Below are 18,902 nucleotides of genomic sequence, written 5' to 3' on the forward strand. Positions count from 1 at the left end.
ATGTCGCATTTTACATGTAGGATTTAATTCTACAATTGTTAGTAATCAAATTTGTTTTACAAAAAATGAAAATTACAAAAATAGGCATCTTTTGCATTTTTAGCATTTAATGTCCAAATATACAATTTTATGCTTAATTATTACTTAATTATACGTTAATTGTTATTGGGAGTTAATTTGCGCTTTTATAACTTACTTTAGTTCTTAATAATAATTTAAGGATTTTTAGAATTTAGTTTTAGAAAAATAAAAGAAGAAAAGAGAGCAAAAATACAAAAAAATCGGAATTGGGTCTCTTCTTCAATTTCAAACCACAAGCCCAAATAATTGCCCAACCTTCCCCACGACCCGGTCCATTCCAACCCGGGTCGACCCAGTACCAACAACCCAACTCCCCCTCTTCATTTTCATTTTTTCATTTTTTACAAAACAAATAAAAAGAAAACCCTAAAAAAAAGCTAAGGTATCCGCCCCCCCTCATTTTGCTTCTTCTTCTCCAAACTTGAGAACAAACACAACCATGGCAGCTTCCCTTTACCCTCAACCTCACGTCCAAACGACCAGCTGCTACATTCAGTCATCGACGACGAACGGTTCGTCGACCTCCAGCTCCTCCGTGCTTCCGTTTCTGCTCCCCGCTGCTTCTGCTTCAGCTTTCTTCTCCCCGTCTTCCTCCTCGACGAACTGCTGCTGCTGCTCACGTTTCTGGGAGTTAATCTGCTGGCCATGGTAGCATCATCGCCAGCTGCTTCTGCTTCATCTTCGTCATTCTGCGTCAAGCTCAAGTTCGAGCTCGACGTCCATGGATGACCCTATGGTCGCTGCTGCATCGACGGGTTTCTGCTTCAGTTCAAGCTCCAATGTCCAGTAGTAGCGGATGCTACTGCTTCACTGATGTGTGGTTGCACGTTCCCCTCCGTTCTGCTGCTGTTGCTCACGCAGTTGCTTCTGCTTTCTTCTTCGTCACGTCCAAGCTCGACTGTGTATCGCTACTGCTTCAGTCCAGTCCGAAAATGAGACTCAAACCATCTCGTTTGTTCGAGCTTTGGTTGAGGTTTGTCGAAACAGTCCATACAATCGAGTTCGTCGTTGTTCATCTCCGGTTAGTTGGTTTTGAGTTTTATTTTTGTCCATATTTCGTTTTTATATTTCTCGAAGTTAAAATCATTAAATGTTTGATTCTTGTTTTGTTCGTTGTTCATCGTTTTATTAAATTTTTAGTTTGTTCATGTGCTTTGTTGGTTTAGTTTTCAGATTCAAATGAAATTTAATTAATTGTTTTTCAGTTTATTTCATGTTAATTTTATTTATTTTGTAAAAAAGGGAATTGTTAGTTTAAGTTCAATATTGTTAGATTTAGTTTAAATCATGTGAATCCGTCATGTTTTGTTGTTTAAAAATAGATTTAATTCATATTCATCTTTGATTGAAGTTCGTTTTTAATTTAGTAATTTAATGCGAAGTTATGTTTTGGTTTTAATTTTTGGATCATGTATCTTTGTTATAAGTTTTGTTGGATTTAATTTAAGAAAGATTAGTTGATTATTTGAAGATTAGTGATTTGAATATGTTTATTTGTTTTTTTTAAGTTTAATTCGAAGTTTGAATAAAGTTTATTTGTTATTGTTATTGAATATTTTCATTCATGTTCATACTTTGTTTGGTTGATCTTGAATCCGAAATTTGTATAGTTTAATTTCTTGTTTATTGTTTATCATTTATGATTATTTCTTCAGCATGCTTCATGATTTTGTTTAGTTTTAATATAGAAATTGTTGGTTGTAATGTTGTTAGATTTAATTTTAAGTTCAAATGATTATTGAATTTAGAAATCTGAATATACATGTTTGTTGGTGTTGAATCTGAAATTAGGTTTGTTTGTTGTTAAAGATGTTGTTCAATCAAGATAATTTTAGTTGTTTCTTTGTTGTTCATCATTTAGGTTGAATTTATTGATGAACATTGTTAGAAATTGGTCATATTTGCTATATTTTGGTTGAAATTGATTAAGTGAAGTTGTTTATAGTTGATGGGGGTAGTTTGGTAATTTGCAGTACGTTCAGGGGTAGTTTGGTAATTTCAGTAAGGGCAGAGGGGTATTTTTGGAATTTAATTTCTGAATAATTATTTATTTTGAATGTTCTTTCCATTAAAATTAAGATAATATTAAAGTAATTAAGCATGGGAGACAAAATGTATTGAGGTGTAGGTGATATAGTTGTTTAATATAAATGGGGGACAAGACAAAATGTAGTGGAGGGAAATATGGTAATTGTTTATGGTAGGCATGGGGGACAAAATGTAATGGGTTGGTTTGATATATTAGTTTAGTGTAGTGGGGGATGAGTGGGAAGATAATGAGTTTGGTAGGAGAAAGTGTGGTTTTATTAATGAATTAAAGGGTTTGGGGATATGATATATATAAGAGGCTTGATCAGATTTTAATAAAAAAAAAAGAACGGACAGAAAGAATAAGAGAGAGAAAAAAAGAGCTGAATATTTAAGAGAGAAAGAAAAATTTCGAAAAATATTAAAACTTTCAAATAAAAAAAAAACTAAAAAAAATCTTCTGCTTTCTTTCATTGTTTGAAATCAGCATTAATTGTTGTTGTTTCATCAAAGCTTGAAGCTTTTGTTTTGGGATTACTACTCCACCGTTTTGCAAACTCTGTTCTTGGGTTGTTACTGTTGCTGGACTGTTGTTGCTATACTGTATTGTTATTACTGCTGCTGATTCTCATCTTCATCTTCTTTTGTTTCCAATATCAGGTACACAACTGACACGCTGATTATTGTAAACTGAAACAGGAAGCATGAATACGAAAATGAAGAGTTGAAATTCTAAATTTACTTTAATTATATTCTGAATTTTTATTTATATGTATAAATTATTTAGCTTGCAAAAAATCAGAATCATGTAGCTATTTCATATATATAGTGGAACATCCGACGATAGCTTAACGGATGAACTATCTATATATTGCCTAAAAATAAATAAATGGTGTAGTAACTCCGTCAAGTCAAAAATCAAACGAATAGGCCATCTAGTAGGAACTTGGTAGGAATATTGTTTAGTTAAATAATATTGGTTAATTTCAGCATGTAAATGGTCTAGGATTAAAATTAGATTGCTAAGTTTTTTTTTAATTTGACAAACTGAGAACATGCCTAGTATAATGTAACTAGGTAGTAACATGTGAATAAGACGGCCCAGGTCTAGTTTTATGTCATACACGTTGGGCCTGGGCCCGCAGTGGCAACAGACTGTTTGCATCATTTTCAGATTTTATGAATCATATTCGAAATCCATCTATAACAACTCAAGCATGTAAATAAATTAAGATATTTTCTCTTTTATTTTGTAGAGACAAATTTAATAAGAGAAAAATGTAGGCATTTTAGGACTGTCCTTTTAAAAATAAAATGAGATGAGCCTCGCCCAATAAAATGCACCAATTGCGGGGCCCTCAATAAATGTTTAATTGAATATTTAGAATTCGGGATTGACTATTTAGTGAATTCCACGGTCTTACCCAGAAATAATAATACGCTAATCGCTTTAGGCACGATTTTAATAATAATACATTCCTAAACACGGGTGTGCATTTATGCGACCCAAATCCAAATCCCAAAACATTGAATAAAAATACGTTCCGGATCACGGGTGCATTTTATGTGATGCAATCCAAAGACATATTTTTAAACGATGTTACATTCTTTAAAAGATGTAATAATAAAAGCGGTAAAGAGTTAAAAATTTGCACATGAGCTCATAATTGTATAAAAATCAGATATTTAAGCCGAATATGACAGTTGAGCGACCGTGCTAGAACCACGGAACTCGGGAATGCCTAACACCTTCTCCCGGGTTAACAGAATTCCTTATCCGGATTTCTGGTACGCAGACTGTAATATGGAGTCATTCTTTTCCTCGATTCGGGATTAAAATTGGTGACTTGGGACACCCTAAATCTCCCAAGTGGCGACTCTGAAATAAACAAACAAATCCCGTTTCGATTGTCCTTTAATTGGAAAAAACTCCTGTACCCTCGCGGGGGTGGAAAAAGGAGATGTGACAGCTCTGGCGACTCTGCTGGGGAACAACTACCCAGAACCACTGGTTCAGGGTTAGAAATTCGAGCTTATATAAATTGTTATATTTGGTTTAATCTGATTTTGTTACATGTTTTGGCTTAATGTGCTAATTGGTTGCCTTTTACCGCTTTGATATTTTGTGAACTGTATATAAATTATGCCGAAACCCATCTTCTCTCTGAGTCTTCTGAATCGTGAAGAAAGGTGTACTTCGTACGACTTCTTTTCTGTATAGTGTCAAGTCCCAATTTAGAACGAGGTTTGGATAAGTCGCAAAGCCGGTGAAGCTTCTGTATTCCCGGACTGCCGCCTCCTCCTCGGCTCGAGCTGTCCGCTCGGGTAAGCCAGGTCTAGAACAAATACCCAGGTTCTGAACCTAGAATAACTCAACTTCATGTCGGATCCCTAGTAAGAACGCTTATCTGCATCATATGCATTTTTGACTTAGGGGACTCAACACCGGAGTTGGGTCCGTCTAGGAATAGCAACCTGAAACAGAAATGACCATCCTGATGCATCCTACTCACTGCTTGTGCATTTATTTGCTTTGAACTTGCATGATGACCGGTTTTGAGTATGGGGAAAAATTAAAAAAAAAAGAGAAAGAAAGGAAAATAGCAGTGTATAAGGTTACTCTTCTGTTTTGAAAAAATAACAATGTCCAAATACTGGCGAAATTCTGCCGAAATTTTGGGAAAAAAGAAAAGAAAAGAAAAAAAATATTTTTTATATATAGTTTGTTTTGCTCAAAAAGCAAAAGAAAAAAAATAGAAAAGAGTCCCTTATTTTTAGGTTGAAGAATAGGTTGGTCATTTTGTTGAAACTAAAAAATCTTCACTTTGTCTTGTCTTCAAAATGAAAAAATGAAAAAGAAGAAAAAGAAAATAGTTTGTCTTGCCATGAAAAATGAAATTGAAAAAAGAGTCTTATTTTTAAAATGTTTTTTTATTTATTTATTTAGTTGTTTATGAAAACGCCAAAAATGAAAATAAAAAGAGTCTTGCGTTGAACGTGGTTTTATTATTTGTTGCAATATATATATAAATCCAAAAAGTATTTTTCTTTATTTCCCTTCTAAAAAAAGTATTTTTAGACCCCCAATTTTCAAGAAAAAAATCCAAAAATATTTTCCATTATTGATGTCTTTAGAAAGTCTTTTTAATTGTTTTGAATAAAAAAAAATATTTTCTTTGAATTTCTTCCAAAAATCCGAAAATATTTTCATTCTTCTTTCAAATTTGAAAAGAAAAGTCAAAATTCAAAAATATTTTTAGAAGTATTTCTTTCATTGAAAATAAAATTTCAAAAATATTTTCCTTCTTCTTTAGAAGTTTCTCTTTCAAAATTCAAAAAAAAAAACTCTTCTTTATAAGTCTTTTCTTCAAAAATAAATAATAATAATAATAATAATAATAATAAAAAGAAAAAGGGTTAGTTTATTTACTTTATTCATGATTGCCCGAACTACGCGGGTTTGATTCTCACCGGATGTGAGATACATAGGCAACCCTCATCGGGTCCAACCCCACCTTTTGCTAAAATAGCCAAAAACAAATTAAAAAAAAACATGTCAAAATTTTAATTTTGTCATAAATAAGTCGGGTGATGCTGTTTGTCAAAATAGCCAAATGTTCCCGAAAGGGACGCCGAAAGGCTGACTTTGCATAAACAGCCACTTTTTGGGTCATGTTTAAAATTTGGTCAAGTTGACCCACACAGCCTTAAAAATCTTCGTCCCCGAGGCGCTGAAGGGCCGTGTTTGCAACACCACGTTTTCATTATAATTTGGAAAAAAAGAGTCAGCGGTCAGGTGAATACCGTTTGGATTTTTAGTCAAAAATAAGTCGAGCCAGCTTCGGCCGCGTCTTAAACCGTTCTTGCCGAAATAGCCTTAGAGTATCTTTCAGTTGTCGAAAGGCTATTTTCGTAAAAGAACGGACAAGTTTGTAAAGTGTCATAAAATAATCCTCCCCGACCTCAAATTCATGTGAAATTTGGAGGGGGGCACATTTGCAAAAATAACCGTTCGGTTGCATTTGTCAAACGGAGAAAGGAAGCTGGCCATTTGTTTTGGAGTTTGTAAATATTTTAATTAGAATATGTGGGTTGTTTGATTTTCCAGTTTGTAGGTTATCTTCAAACCTTTGAAACCCAGTTTGTTATAATATGAATATTGAAAAAAAATGTTTAATATTGTTTATCTTTTAGTGGTCCGAACTACGCAAGGTCTTATTCATGCGGGGTCATGATATGTAGGTAATCTCCATAAGATTCGACCACGACAAAAAAAAAAGAAAAAAAAATGAAAAAGAATGAAGAAAAAAAAAGAAAGAAAAAAAAAATGAAAAAAAGAGAGAAGAAAAATGAAAAAAAAAGAAAGAAAAAAGAAAAAAAATGTTATTAATAATGGGGACCGACGGAGTCCATTCTAACCTGTTTCGCTTTGAATCACAAAGAAAGTTAAGGTGGTTGGTTTGTGGTAAGCCAGAAATACAAGATCCAAAAGCACACTTTGCGGGGATCAGGCCTGATGACAGAAGCATTCGAGTCCTATTGGGAACTTGTTGACTAAGGTTGATGATATCGAAGTTGGCAATAGTCCGGACAATACTGATGCGAAGCTCAGTGGCTAAGATGCCAATTTTGATAAAGTGGGAGGACACTCCGTTCCTTGGTTATCAAGAGAGAAGTTTTTAATGGTTTATTTTTGTTGTCATTTCTGTTGATTATTCTTAGGGTTGTAGTCCGGATGTTGTCTGGTGTCAAACTTTCTTATCTTTCCATTTGTCATAGCGGTTTGTTTAAGTTTTGTCCAGTTTGTTTTAGGATTTTATTCTGGTTTGTTTTGTTTGTCTTGTTATTCAAACCATTCCACCGGTAGTCTAAAGCAAATCCGGTCTTTTATTATTTCCAGTCATCTTTTTGTTTAGTCCTTTTATCATTTTTGTTCAGCGCCGATTCTCGTGACATGACATGCGCACACAGTTTGGGCCTAATCTTAAAAGTTAATCATAAAACCCCTGAAAGGTGATCAGAACGTTTAAAGGAAATAAGGACGGTTTGAGATTATTCGGAGCTCGAGTCATGTGGAACTAGGACAAGTAAAACACAAAGAAAACCGTTAAAAGCAAGATTCGCCAAATTGGCATGAGGGTAATTCGTGATAATGAGAGTGTCGCCCGACGGTGCTTTAGAAATGACAAATGAAAAAGAAAATGTGAATATAATTGTCAAGTCCAGCACCATCAGAAGAGACTGCAAATCTTTGTTTAATTGTGTTGTTTGCACTTGGCATGTTTTGAAGACTGGAATGACGAAGACATTTTGTTGTGCTACCTAAACACTTTATCCTTCGTTACCCCTTTTTTGAGCCTTATTTATTTTTCTTTCATACCCCTTGTTCGGAATCATTAGCAACGACTAGAAAACACAAGCATGACAGGTAAAGAAAAAGAAAAAAGAAAGAAAGAAAAGAAAACAACAAAATGAAAAAAAAGAGAGAAAAGAAAAAAAAAGAAGAGAAAAATGATGACAAAAAAACAAAAGAAAGTCAGAAGAAAACAGAGGAATTGGGAACTATGTTTGACCTGATTCCTCAAAGAGGATACGTAGGCGCTTCACGGCTCGGTCATAGGGTGCATAATGGTCATAATGGTCATAGTGTAACATAGTATAACAAAAATAAAAATCCCCAAGCAAGAAACTGGGGCAAAGGTTGCGCTTGTTGTAAACAAATATGGTTCCAAAGGTTGTAATTTTGAACCCCAAATTGATTTGTTTTTTGAGCCTTTAATACCCTTTCTTTCTAGCCTATCCAAAAACCCACATTACGGTCCAAAGAAAGACCTTCTGATCAGTCTTCAAAAGATGCCAAGTCAGATAAATGAGAGTCTTACCGGTGAACATAACACTCTGTTCCACAGCAGAAAGGACTCTATTCCCCAACAGAAAGAGTCATACCGGCAACACTCCAAATCCCCAGCTGGAAGGTGATAATAATGAGAGAGTCTTATCGGTGAAAATCTTCACGGACACCATAAGGCGATGAAAGCTGAGAGAAAAACCAAAATGAGAGAGGCTTGATAGTGAAAACCCTTTGGGCACTACAAGTCGAATAAGATTGGGAATCAGATAGGGAATTGCCAGTTGAAGGTATTGAAAGACGATTGACAGCAGAGGATAGGCCACATGTGCATGTCATGACCATTAGAGTCGGTATCTGCGTTTGATAGGTTTTTTATTCATAGTTTCTTTTGTTAAAGAGTCACCTTTTTCCTTTGTCTTTTTATTTTGTTCCCTTTTATCTTTTCCTTTCATAGAAAAATTCCCCAATAGAGTCTGTCTGGTCAGAACAAGTGAGAATTGACTTCAAAATAGGCCATCAACTTTCCAATCTTGCAGGATGAGATCTGACTAGTACATCCAAGTGGTATAGTCAGGAAGGAACAAGCGCGAGGCCAGTGTCAAGAAAGATATCCCCAACAAAAGGATTGACGAGTGTCAAGAGGGATATCCTTGCCGAAATCAAAGGTTATTAAACCTCAAGACCAGAGCCCATGGACAAATCAAAGAGAGCAATGAGCATGATTTGGGAAATTCATGCGAGACTAAAAGGTCGGAAAAATGACAGTTTCCGAACTATGCCACAAAAGAAGAGGTTTATCCCCAACAGAAAGGGATTATCCCCAGCAAATAATATCATCCCCAACAAGTTGTGGAACGCAAAGCAAGGAAGGAGAAAGGGAAAGCCATCCCCAGTAGGAGTATCACAACCAATCACCGCATTTTAAACTAACAAATTTTGTTTAATTTGAAACAGGTAAAGGAAATGGCATTGATGACAGAAATGCATGCCATAAGGGAGACTGTCAAACTGGGGCAGAAAATTTTCCTTTCATTCAGAAAATTTTCTGGAAGTCAGATACCCATTAGGGGAAGAATAAAGATAACACCAGTCTCAAAGGAAGTGGTCTTCGAACCAGTGTTGCCCCCAACACAATAAGTTTTAATAAAAGGAGTTGTACCCCCAGCAGACAGAACCAAAGAGATGAAACTGATGTTTCGAAAAAGCAAAAGCCATTATCATCCCCAACAGCTTCCAGAAGAATGAAGCATCGATTTGAAGGGATAAAATTCCCCAGCAGCGTTATCCTCAACAACGTTATCCCAAGAAGATAACACTTTTATCCCCAGCAGTGTTGAGAGAAATTTTTTTTTTTGAAGGAGGGGAAGAAAGGAGACTTCCCCAGTGGTATTATCCCCACCAAGCAGACGTCCACCTGGAGAACAAGGAAGAATAGTTGAAATAGCAAGCAGGCGTCCACCTGGAGAACAAGGGAATATAATTCAAATTTCAAGGTCAGGAGCCCCCCTGAAGAACAGAATGGCGATTTATTTTTGACATTATTGGTTGAAGTCAGGAGCCCCCCTGAAGAACAGAATGACGATTTATTTTTGACATTATTGGTTGAAGTCAGGAGCCCGCCTGAAGAGAGGAAAGGCGTTTTTAAAAGTTGTTGAAATCTCGCCAACCTAAAGAAAGGAATGGCATTTTTTTTTTAAAAAAGTTGTTGAAATCTCGCCAACCTAAAGAAAGGAATGACATTTTATTTTAAAAGTTGTTTGTTTGAAGTCAGGAGCCCGCGTGAAGAGAGGAATGACGTTTATTTTTAAAGTTGTTGTTGAAGTCAGGAGCCCGCCTGAAGAGAGGAAAGGCGTTTATTTTTAAAAGTTGTTTATTTGAAGTCAGGAGCCCCCTGAAGAACAGAATGGCGATTTATTTTTGACATTATTGGTTGAAGTCAGGAGCCCGCCTGAAGAGAGGAAAGGCATTTTATTTTTAAAAGTTGTTGAAATCTCGCCAACCTAAAGAAAGGAATGACATTTTTTCTTTAAAAAGTTATTGAAATCTCGCCAACCTAAAGAAAGGAATGGCATTTTATTTTAAAAGTTGTTTGTTTGAAGTCAGGAGCCCGCCTGAAGAGAGGAAAGGCGTTTATTTTTAAAGTTGTTGTTGAAGTCAGGAGCCCGCCTGAAGAGAGGAAAGGCGTTTATTTTAAAAGTTGTTTATTTGAAGTCAGGAGCCCGCCTGAAGAGAGGAATGACGTTTATTTTTAAAGTTGTTGTTGAAGTCAGGAGCCCGCCTGAAGAGAGGAAAGGTGTTTATTTTAAAAGTTGTTTATTTGAAGTTGGGAGCCCGCCCATAGAACAGAGGAATACATTTCAGTCTTTTCATTTCAAGCGTTGAAGTTGGGAGCCCGCCCATAAAACAGAGGAATACATTTCAGTATTACATTTCAAGTGTTGAAGTTGGGAGCCCGCCCATAGAACAGAGGAATACATTTCAGTCTTTTCATTTTCAATTGTTGAAGTTGGGAGCCCGCCCATAAAACAGAGGAATACATTTCAGTCTTTTCATTTCAAGTGTTGAAGTTGGGAGCCCGCCCATAGAACAGAGGAATACATTTCAGTCTTTACATTTCAAGCGTTGAAGTTGGGAGCCCGCCCATAGAACAGAGGAATACATTTCAGTCTTTTCATTTCAAGCGTTGAAGTTGGGAGCCCGCCCATAAAACAGAGGAATACATTTCAGTATTACATTTCAAGTGTTGAAGTTGGGAGCCCGCCCATAGAACAGAGGAATACATTTCAGTCTTTTCATTTTCAATTGTTGAAGTTGGTTGCCCGCCCATAGAACAGAGGAATACATTTCAGTCTTTTCATTTCAAGTGTTGAAGTTGGGAGCCCGCCTATATAACAGAGGAATACATTTCAGTCTTTTCATTTCAAGTGTTGAAGTTGGGCTGCCCATATAACAGAGGAATACATTTCAGTATTACTTTTCAAGTATTGAAGTTGGGAGCCCGCCCATATAATAGAGGAATACATTTCAAGATCAAGTCAGAAGACAGTAAAACAGAAGGTTACAACAGGAATCCCCAGCAGGAAACAATAAAAATCCCCAGCACCGGGAAGCAGAAGGTTGCAACAAGAGGTCCCAGCACAAATTCAAGCGCCTGAGTCAAAAGGAAGAAAGGACGCGTCTTGAAAGAAGCAGCGGGAGAACGTTAAATCATGCCCAGCATAACAAATCTGATGAAGAAAGGAATCCCCAGAGGAACCGCCGAAAAGCTTAATGAAGAAAGCCATGTCCCCATCAGACCGAACAAAATGATAAAACTGGTATTCAGAAAAGCAAAGGGCCAGAAGTCTCGGAAGAAAAGCATCGGAAGAAAAGCACCGGAAGAAACGCAAGCAGACAAGAAAGCAAGGCAACAAGAACAAGTTGCAGTCTAGCCTAGCTTCTTGTTTTCTTTTAAGCACGGTGTAACAAGGAGATCGGTAAGCAGTGGTAATAGCATGCAACAACAGTAACATTGCAGTCCCACGGTAGTCCCAGCTACCAAAACTTCCCGAACTACATCGACCTGATTCCTGTTTAGCCCAGGATATGTAGGAAACCTCTGAAGCAAAGGTTCAGTCAAATCTTTTTCAAAAAATGCTTCACACGGAGTACTCGGATGGACAAAAATCGCTCACTTTATCTTTGCACGAAAACCCTTCGTGTCTTCGGGCAAAGAGGGGCAGCTGTAAGCACGTGATTTTTGCCCTATATGAGAATTACTCCCAAAAAATTCAAAAATAAAATGATTTTCCTTGGTGTGGAATTTTGTGATATTTTTGGATTATTATTTGTATTTGTCTGTGCATTTTTATTTGTTAAATTAATAAAAATACAAAAATATGTCGCATTTTACATGTAGGATTTAATTCTACAATTGTTAGTAATCAAATTTGTTTTACAAAAAAATGAAAATTACAAAAATAGGCATCTTTTGCATTTAATGTCCAAATATACAATTTTATGCTTAATTATTACTTAATTGTGCGTTAATTGTTATTGGGAGTTAATTTGCGCTTTTATAACTTACTTTAGTTCTTATAATAATTTAAGGATTTTTAGAATTTAGTTTTAGAAAAATAAAAGAAGAAAAGAGAGCAAAAATACAAAAAAATCGAAATTGGGCCTCTTCTTCAATTTCAAACCACAAGCCCAAATAATTGCCCAACCTTCCCCACGACCCGGTCCATTCCAAACCGGGTCGACCCAGTACCAACAACCCAACTCCCCCTCTTCATTTTTATTTTTTTCATTTTTTACAAAACAAATAAATAGAAAACCCTAAAAAAAAGCTAAGGTATCCGCCCCCCCTCATTTTGCTTCTTCTTCTCCAAACTTGAGAACACACACAACCATGGCAGCTTCCCTTTACCCTCAACCTCACGTCCAAACGACCAGCTGCTACATCCAGTCATCGACGACGAATGGTTCGTCCACCTCCAGCTCCTCCGTGCTTCCGTTTCTGCTCCCCGCTGCTTCTGCTTCAGCTTTCTTCTCCCCGTCTTCCTCCTCGACGAACTGCTGCTGCTGCTCACATTTCTGGGAGTTAATCTGCTGGCCATGGCAGCATCATCACCAGCTGCTTCTGCTTCATCTTCGTCATTCTGCGTCAAGCTCAAGTTCGAGCTCGACGTCCATGGATGACCCTATGGTCGCTGCTGCATCGATGGGTTTCTGCTTTAGTTCAAGCTCCAATGTCCAGCAGTAGCGGATGCTACTGCTTCACTAATGTGTGGTTGCACGTTCCCCTCCGTTCTGCTATTGTTGCTCACGCAGTTGCTTCTGCTTTCTTCTTCGTCACGTCTAAGCTCGACTGTGTATCGCTACTGCTTCAGTCCAGTCCGAAAATGAGACTCAAACCATCTCGTTTGTTCGAGCTTTGGTTGAGGTTTGTCGAAACAGTCCATACAATCGAGTTCGTCGTTGATCATCTCCGGTTAGTTGGTTTTGAGTTTTATTTTTGTCCATATTTCGTTTTTATATTTCTCGAAGTTAAAATCGTTAAATGTTTGATTCTTGTTTTGTTCGTTGTTCATCGTTTTGTTAAATTTTTAGTTTGTTCATCTGCTTTGTTGGTTTAGTTTTCAGATTCAAATGAAAATTTAATTAATTGTTTTTCAGTTTATTTCATGTTAATTTTATTTATTTTGTAAAAAAGGGAATTGTTAGTTTAAGTTCAATATTGTTAGATTTAGTTTAAATCATGTGAATCCATCATGTTTTGTTGTTTAAAAATAGATTTAATTCATATTCATCTTTGATTGAAGTTCGTTTTTAATTTAGTAATTTAATGCGAAGTTATGTTTTGGTTTTAATTTTTGGATCATGTATCTTTGTTATAAGTTTTGTTGGATTTAATTTAAGAAATATTAGTTGATTATTTGAAGATTAGTGATTTGAATATGTTTATTTGTTTTGTTTAAGTTTAATTCGAAGTTTGAATAAAGTTTGTTTGTTATTGTTATTGAATATTTTCATTCATGTTCATACTTTGTTTGGTTGATCTTGAATCCGAAATTTGTATAGTTTGATTTCTTATTTATTGTTTATCATTTATGATTATTTCTTCAGCATGCTTCATGATTTTGTTTAGTTTTAATATAGAAATTGTTGGTTGTAATGTTGTTAGATTTAATTTTAAGTTCAAATGATTATTGAATTTAGAAATCTGAATATACATGTTTGTTGGTGTTGAATCTGAAATTAGGTTTGTTTGTTGTTAAAGATGTTGTTCAATTAAGATAATTTTAGTTGTTTCTTTGTTGTTCATCATTTAGGTTGAATTTGTTGATGAACATTGTTAGAAATTGGTCATATTTGCTATATTTTAGTTGAAATTGATTAAGTGAAGTTGTTTATAGCTGATGGGGGTAGTTTGGTAATTTGCAGTACGTTCAGGGGTAGTTTGATAATTTCAGTAAGGGCAGAGGGGTATTTTTGGAATTTAATTTCTGAATAATTATTTATTTTGAATGTTCTTTCCATTAAAATTAAGATAATATTAAAGTAATTAAGCATGGAGGACAAAATGTATTGAGGTGTAGGTGATATAGTTGTTTAATATAAATGGGGGACAAGACATAATGTAGTGGAGGGGAATATGGTAATTGTTTATGGTAGGCATGGGGGACAAAATGTAATGGGTTGGTTTGATATATTAGTTTAGTGTAGTGGGGGATGAGTGGGAAGATAATGGGTTTGGTAGGAGAAAGTGTGGTTTTATTAATGAATTAAAGGGTTTGGGGATATGATATATATAAGAGGCTTGATCAGATTTTAATAAAAAAAAGAACGGACAGAAAGAATAAGAGAGAGAAAAAAAGAGCTGAATATTTAAGAGAAAGAAAAATTCCGAAAAATATTAAAACTTTCAAATAAAAAAAACTAAAAAAAATCTTCTGCTTTCTTTCATTGTTTGAAATCAGCATTAATTGTTGTTGTTTCATCAAAGCTTGAAGCTTTTGTTTTGGGATTACTACTCCACCGGTTTGCTAACTCTGTTCCTGGGTTGTTACTGTTGCTGGACTGTTGTTGTTGTACTGTATTGTTATTACTGCTGCTGATTCTCATCTTCATCTTCTTTTGTTTCCAATATCAGGTACACAACTGACACGCTGATTATTGTAAACTCAAACAGGAAGCATGAATACGAAAATGAAGAGTTGAAATTCTAAATTTACTTTAATTATATTCTGAATTTTTATTTGTATATATAAATTATTTAGCTTGCAAAAAATCAGAATCATGTAGCTATTTAATACATATAGTGGAACATCCGACGATAGCTTAACGGATGAACTATTGGTTAATTTCAGCATGTAAATGGTCTAGGGTTAAAATTAGATTGCTAAGTTTTTTTTTAATTTGACAAACTGAGAACATGCCTAGTATAATGTAACTAGGTAGTAACATGTGAATAAGACGGCCCAAGTCTAGTTTTATGTCATACACGTTGGGCCTGGGCCCGCAGTGGCAACAGACTGTCCTGTTTGCATCATTTTCAGATTTTATGAATCATATTCGAAATCCATCTATAACAACTCAAGCATGTAAATAAATTAAGATATTTTCTCTTTTATTTTGTAGAGACAAATTTAATAAGAGAAAAATGTAGGCATTTTAGGACTGTCCTTTTAAAAATAAAATGAGATGAGCCTCGCCCAATAAAATGCACCAATTGCGGGGCCCTCAATAAATGTTTAATTGAATATTTAGAATTCGGGATGGACTGTTTAGTGAATTCCACGGTCTTACCCAGAAATAATAATACGCTAATCGCTTTAGGCACGATTTTAATAATAATACATTCCTAAACACGGGTGTGCATTTATGCGACCCAAATCCAAATCCCAAAACATTGAATAAAAATACGTTCCAGATCACGGGTGCATTTTATGTGACGCAATCCAAAGACATGTTTTTAAACGATGTTACATTCTTTAAAAGATGTAATAATAAAAGCGGTAAAGAGTTAAAAATTTGCACATGAGCTCATAATTGTATAAAAATCAGATATTTAAGCCGAATATGACAGTTGAGCGACCGTGCTAGAACCACGGAACTCGGGAATGCCTAACACCTTCTCCCGGGTTAACAGAATTCCTTATCCGGATTTCTGGTACGCAGACTGTAATATGGAGTCATTCTTTTCCTCGATTCGGGATTAAAATTGGTGACTTGGGACACCCTAAATCTCCCAAGTGGCAACTCTGAAATAAACAAACAAATCCCGTTTTGATTGTCCTTTAATTGGAAAAAACTCCTGTACCCTCGCGGGGGCGAAAAAAGGAGGTGTGACAGATACCAGTATTACAATCAGTATTCTTAGCTGAAAAAGCATCAGGAAAAAAAGGAGAGAGCTTACAAGGTTGTTTTCCCGCTATATATAAGGGACAAAACCCCTTCTAAGCCCTAAAAGACAAATCATAAGGAATATTCGAAAGAATATTCCTAATGCCCCTATTAGACCTACACTGCTATAAAAGTCGTGCCGTCTCTGTTCACTTGTCTATCGTCCTCCACATGACGTCGAGCTACGAAGATCTCGTCATTTGTCGTATTCATCAACAGTCGTGGTCGTCCAAATTTAGACCCATACAGTTAGTCCCTCTGCTTGTCGAGGTTGCAACTTGGTGCGTCCTTGATAAGCGGACACCGCTCGCTCTTGTGGAGAAATTTGGCCTTACGAAGCATTACGGCTTGGTCGATAATGGGAGTTCAGCGTGCTCAACAAGACACCAGATGGTGTATCTTATCGGGAAATGACATCATCTCCACGTGCGTCATCATCATACGTGTTTTCGAGACAGGGGTTGAGGGCTTGTCGCATCAATTTTGGTGCCACTCTGTAGTCTTCCGCTTCGATTCTGGCGCCACCTAATCCTATAAATTGGTGGAGGGTTTGTTTTTTCAAAAACTCTTGGACATTTTATTTCTGGTTATCCTTTCTTATCCCTCCCGCGTTTGTTCCGACAACTTTCTGCTTTCTCTTCTCCCATTCTTTGTTTATAACTTTCTCTACTATTTTAACACCTTTTCCATCTAAAGGATGCCCAGAACGCATCGATCTTGTGAGGGGGTCTCTGACGCCACCCTGTTGTCTATGGAGCTCCCCTCCGGTGGTGAGGACATGACGGTGGAAGAGGAGGACAGTTTTCGCACCGTGGAGGAGTTTCTGCCGAGACACCCCATGTGTCGAAGCGACTTTCTCAAGGATCCTCCTCCTCCTACTCCCGCGTTCTCCGAAATGGAACAAGTTCATATTGATGCTTTCCATACAAAGTATAACATCCCCGCTCATATTGATATGGTTCCAGCTGGAAGGGACTTCGTGGAAGTCCATAGGCCTAGGTACTGTGCTTTTTATAAGTACCCCTTCGTGATCGGTCATTCTTTCCCCCTTATTCTGTTAGTGGAAGAGTTCTGTATATTCTATCAAGTTTAACCGGCGCAACTTTCCCTGTACACACTTAAAATACTTCTACTGTTGACAAAGTAGGCAGAGTTGGCAGGGTGCGTGGCTACCGTTCACCACCTCTTGCACTTGTTCTCACCTAGCTTTCATAGGGGCACTATGGTGCATTTGAGGCACCGTGGAACAAAAGGGCTGGTACATGGGACCGACGACCGATCAAGTCATAGGTTTTGGCATAAGTACTTCTTTGTCAAAATTAAACACATTATGTCTGACCCCGCTAGGTTCCCGGAGCGGTGGAACGATAATCGTAGGTGTCGCCACATATTTTACTCTTCCTTTTCTTCTTCATTCATTATAGGGTTTGTTAGCTTCTAGTTTTGCAGCTATAGGGCGTCCACCCCGCCCTATTATAAGTATAAGGGATTGGGTTGCCCGTCTGTTGCCCCATGCAGCGGAGACCCCATATTGGCCCGCCTTCATGAAACGTTATGGGCCGAGAGTTTCGTCTGGTAAATGTCTTCCCATATATCACTTTGTTGGTTATATACCGTTGTCTATTGACACGACTCTTTGTGATGACATGTCGAGGAGCTTCTAGGCGGAGGGCCCCAGTCCCTGCATCCCGACAGGCTGTCGCTACTTCGAGAATGTAGTTTACTTTGAATGAATCCGTCCAGGGGTCGTACTCAACGATACAAGTGGAAGGTCCTTCTCGGGATATGGTTGTGAGGGAATAGGCCTCTTCCATACCAACTCCTCACCTCTTGGGCGAATCCTCTAACTGGGACGAGTCGTTACTAAGAAAAAGGAGGAGAGTGTAGCTTAGGAAGGATGTGTCCATGGACACCGGAAGAAGTAGGGTGGGCGCGTCGCAGATGGCACCTGTGCCCACATTTATGGCCGATGCCATCTAGCCTGGGAGGTCTCCCCAAACGGAAGGGGTTTACCTAGGAGGCGGCTCTGTGCGCTCCGCTGAGGGTGGCACATCATCTAACGTTGGAGGCGACCTGCACATTGAGGGCAAAGGCTCAGGTTCAGATGTCGACCCGGAGGAGGTTTCTGATCGGCATATAGTTGTCCCAGGGGACTACAACCTGTTGTCAAACTGTGATCAGGTGGCATTTTCTTTAGCCCCTTTATGTGATACCCCCGAGAGCGAGGCGCTTAGAGCGATAAGCGACATGGAGTTGTCTCGGAACGTCACCGGCATGGCCTTGCGGGTAGATGTCTTAATTTTGCTTTTCCTCATTGGGTTTGCGTTGCTATTGTCGACTTGTCTTTTTATTTTAGTTCTTTTCTTATTGTGCCAGACCCTTATCATGGAGACCGAGTGCGAGCGTTAGGAAAGGAAGAGGACGACCATCTACATGAAAATGTCTTCCAAATATCAAGAATATCGTACTAAGCACCGTGTGATGGCTGACATATACAACTAGGACCCTAACTTCTAACTATTCCGCGAAGGGCTAAAACAGAGGGAGGATCAATTGGCGCGCAAGGTCGAGGAGTTGAGGGAGTGAGACAAGGACCTTATGAAGGCCGTCGCCCGCAATAGTGAACTTGAGGCATCCCTTGAAGTGAAGGAAGATAAGCTCGAGTTAAGTAGATGGATGATGGCTGAGAATGCTGACTTACAAGCAAAGGTGACCAGTTTGACTGCCGATTTGGGTACGAAGGCGGCGAAGATTAATGGGGTAAAGGGCGAGTTGAGTATTAGTGTTGATAAGCTGGTGACTGCTATTTCCGAAGTGGCAGTCTTGGAAAATACCTTTTGTGTTTATAGATCGGAACTGACTAAAGAGAAGTAGGCATCCGCGCTTAAGGTAGAGGGTCTTGAGGGGCGCGTTAAGGAGTTGGAAGCGGAGCTATTCACATTAACTGGACAAATAGCGTCAATGAGAATGGAGGACGTGCGTCGACACTCACAACCTTTTACGTCTCATGCTTTGGCCGATCCTGTCGTGCCTCATCGTCTATATGAGTTGTGGG

This window comes from Nicotiana tabacum, chromosome 16 (genome assembly GCF_000715075.1).
Source record: "Nicotiana tabacum cultivar K326 chromosome 16, ASM71507v2, whole genome shotgun sequence".
In the NCBI taxonomy this organism is placed as follows: domain Eukaryota; kingdom Viridiplantae; phylum Streptophyta; class Magnoliopsida; order Solanales; family Solanaceae; genus Nicotiana; species Nicotiana tabacum.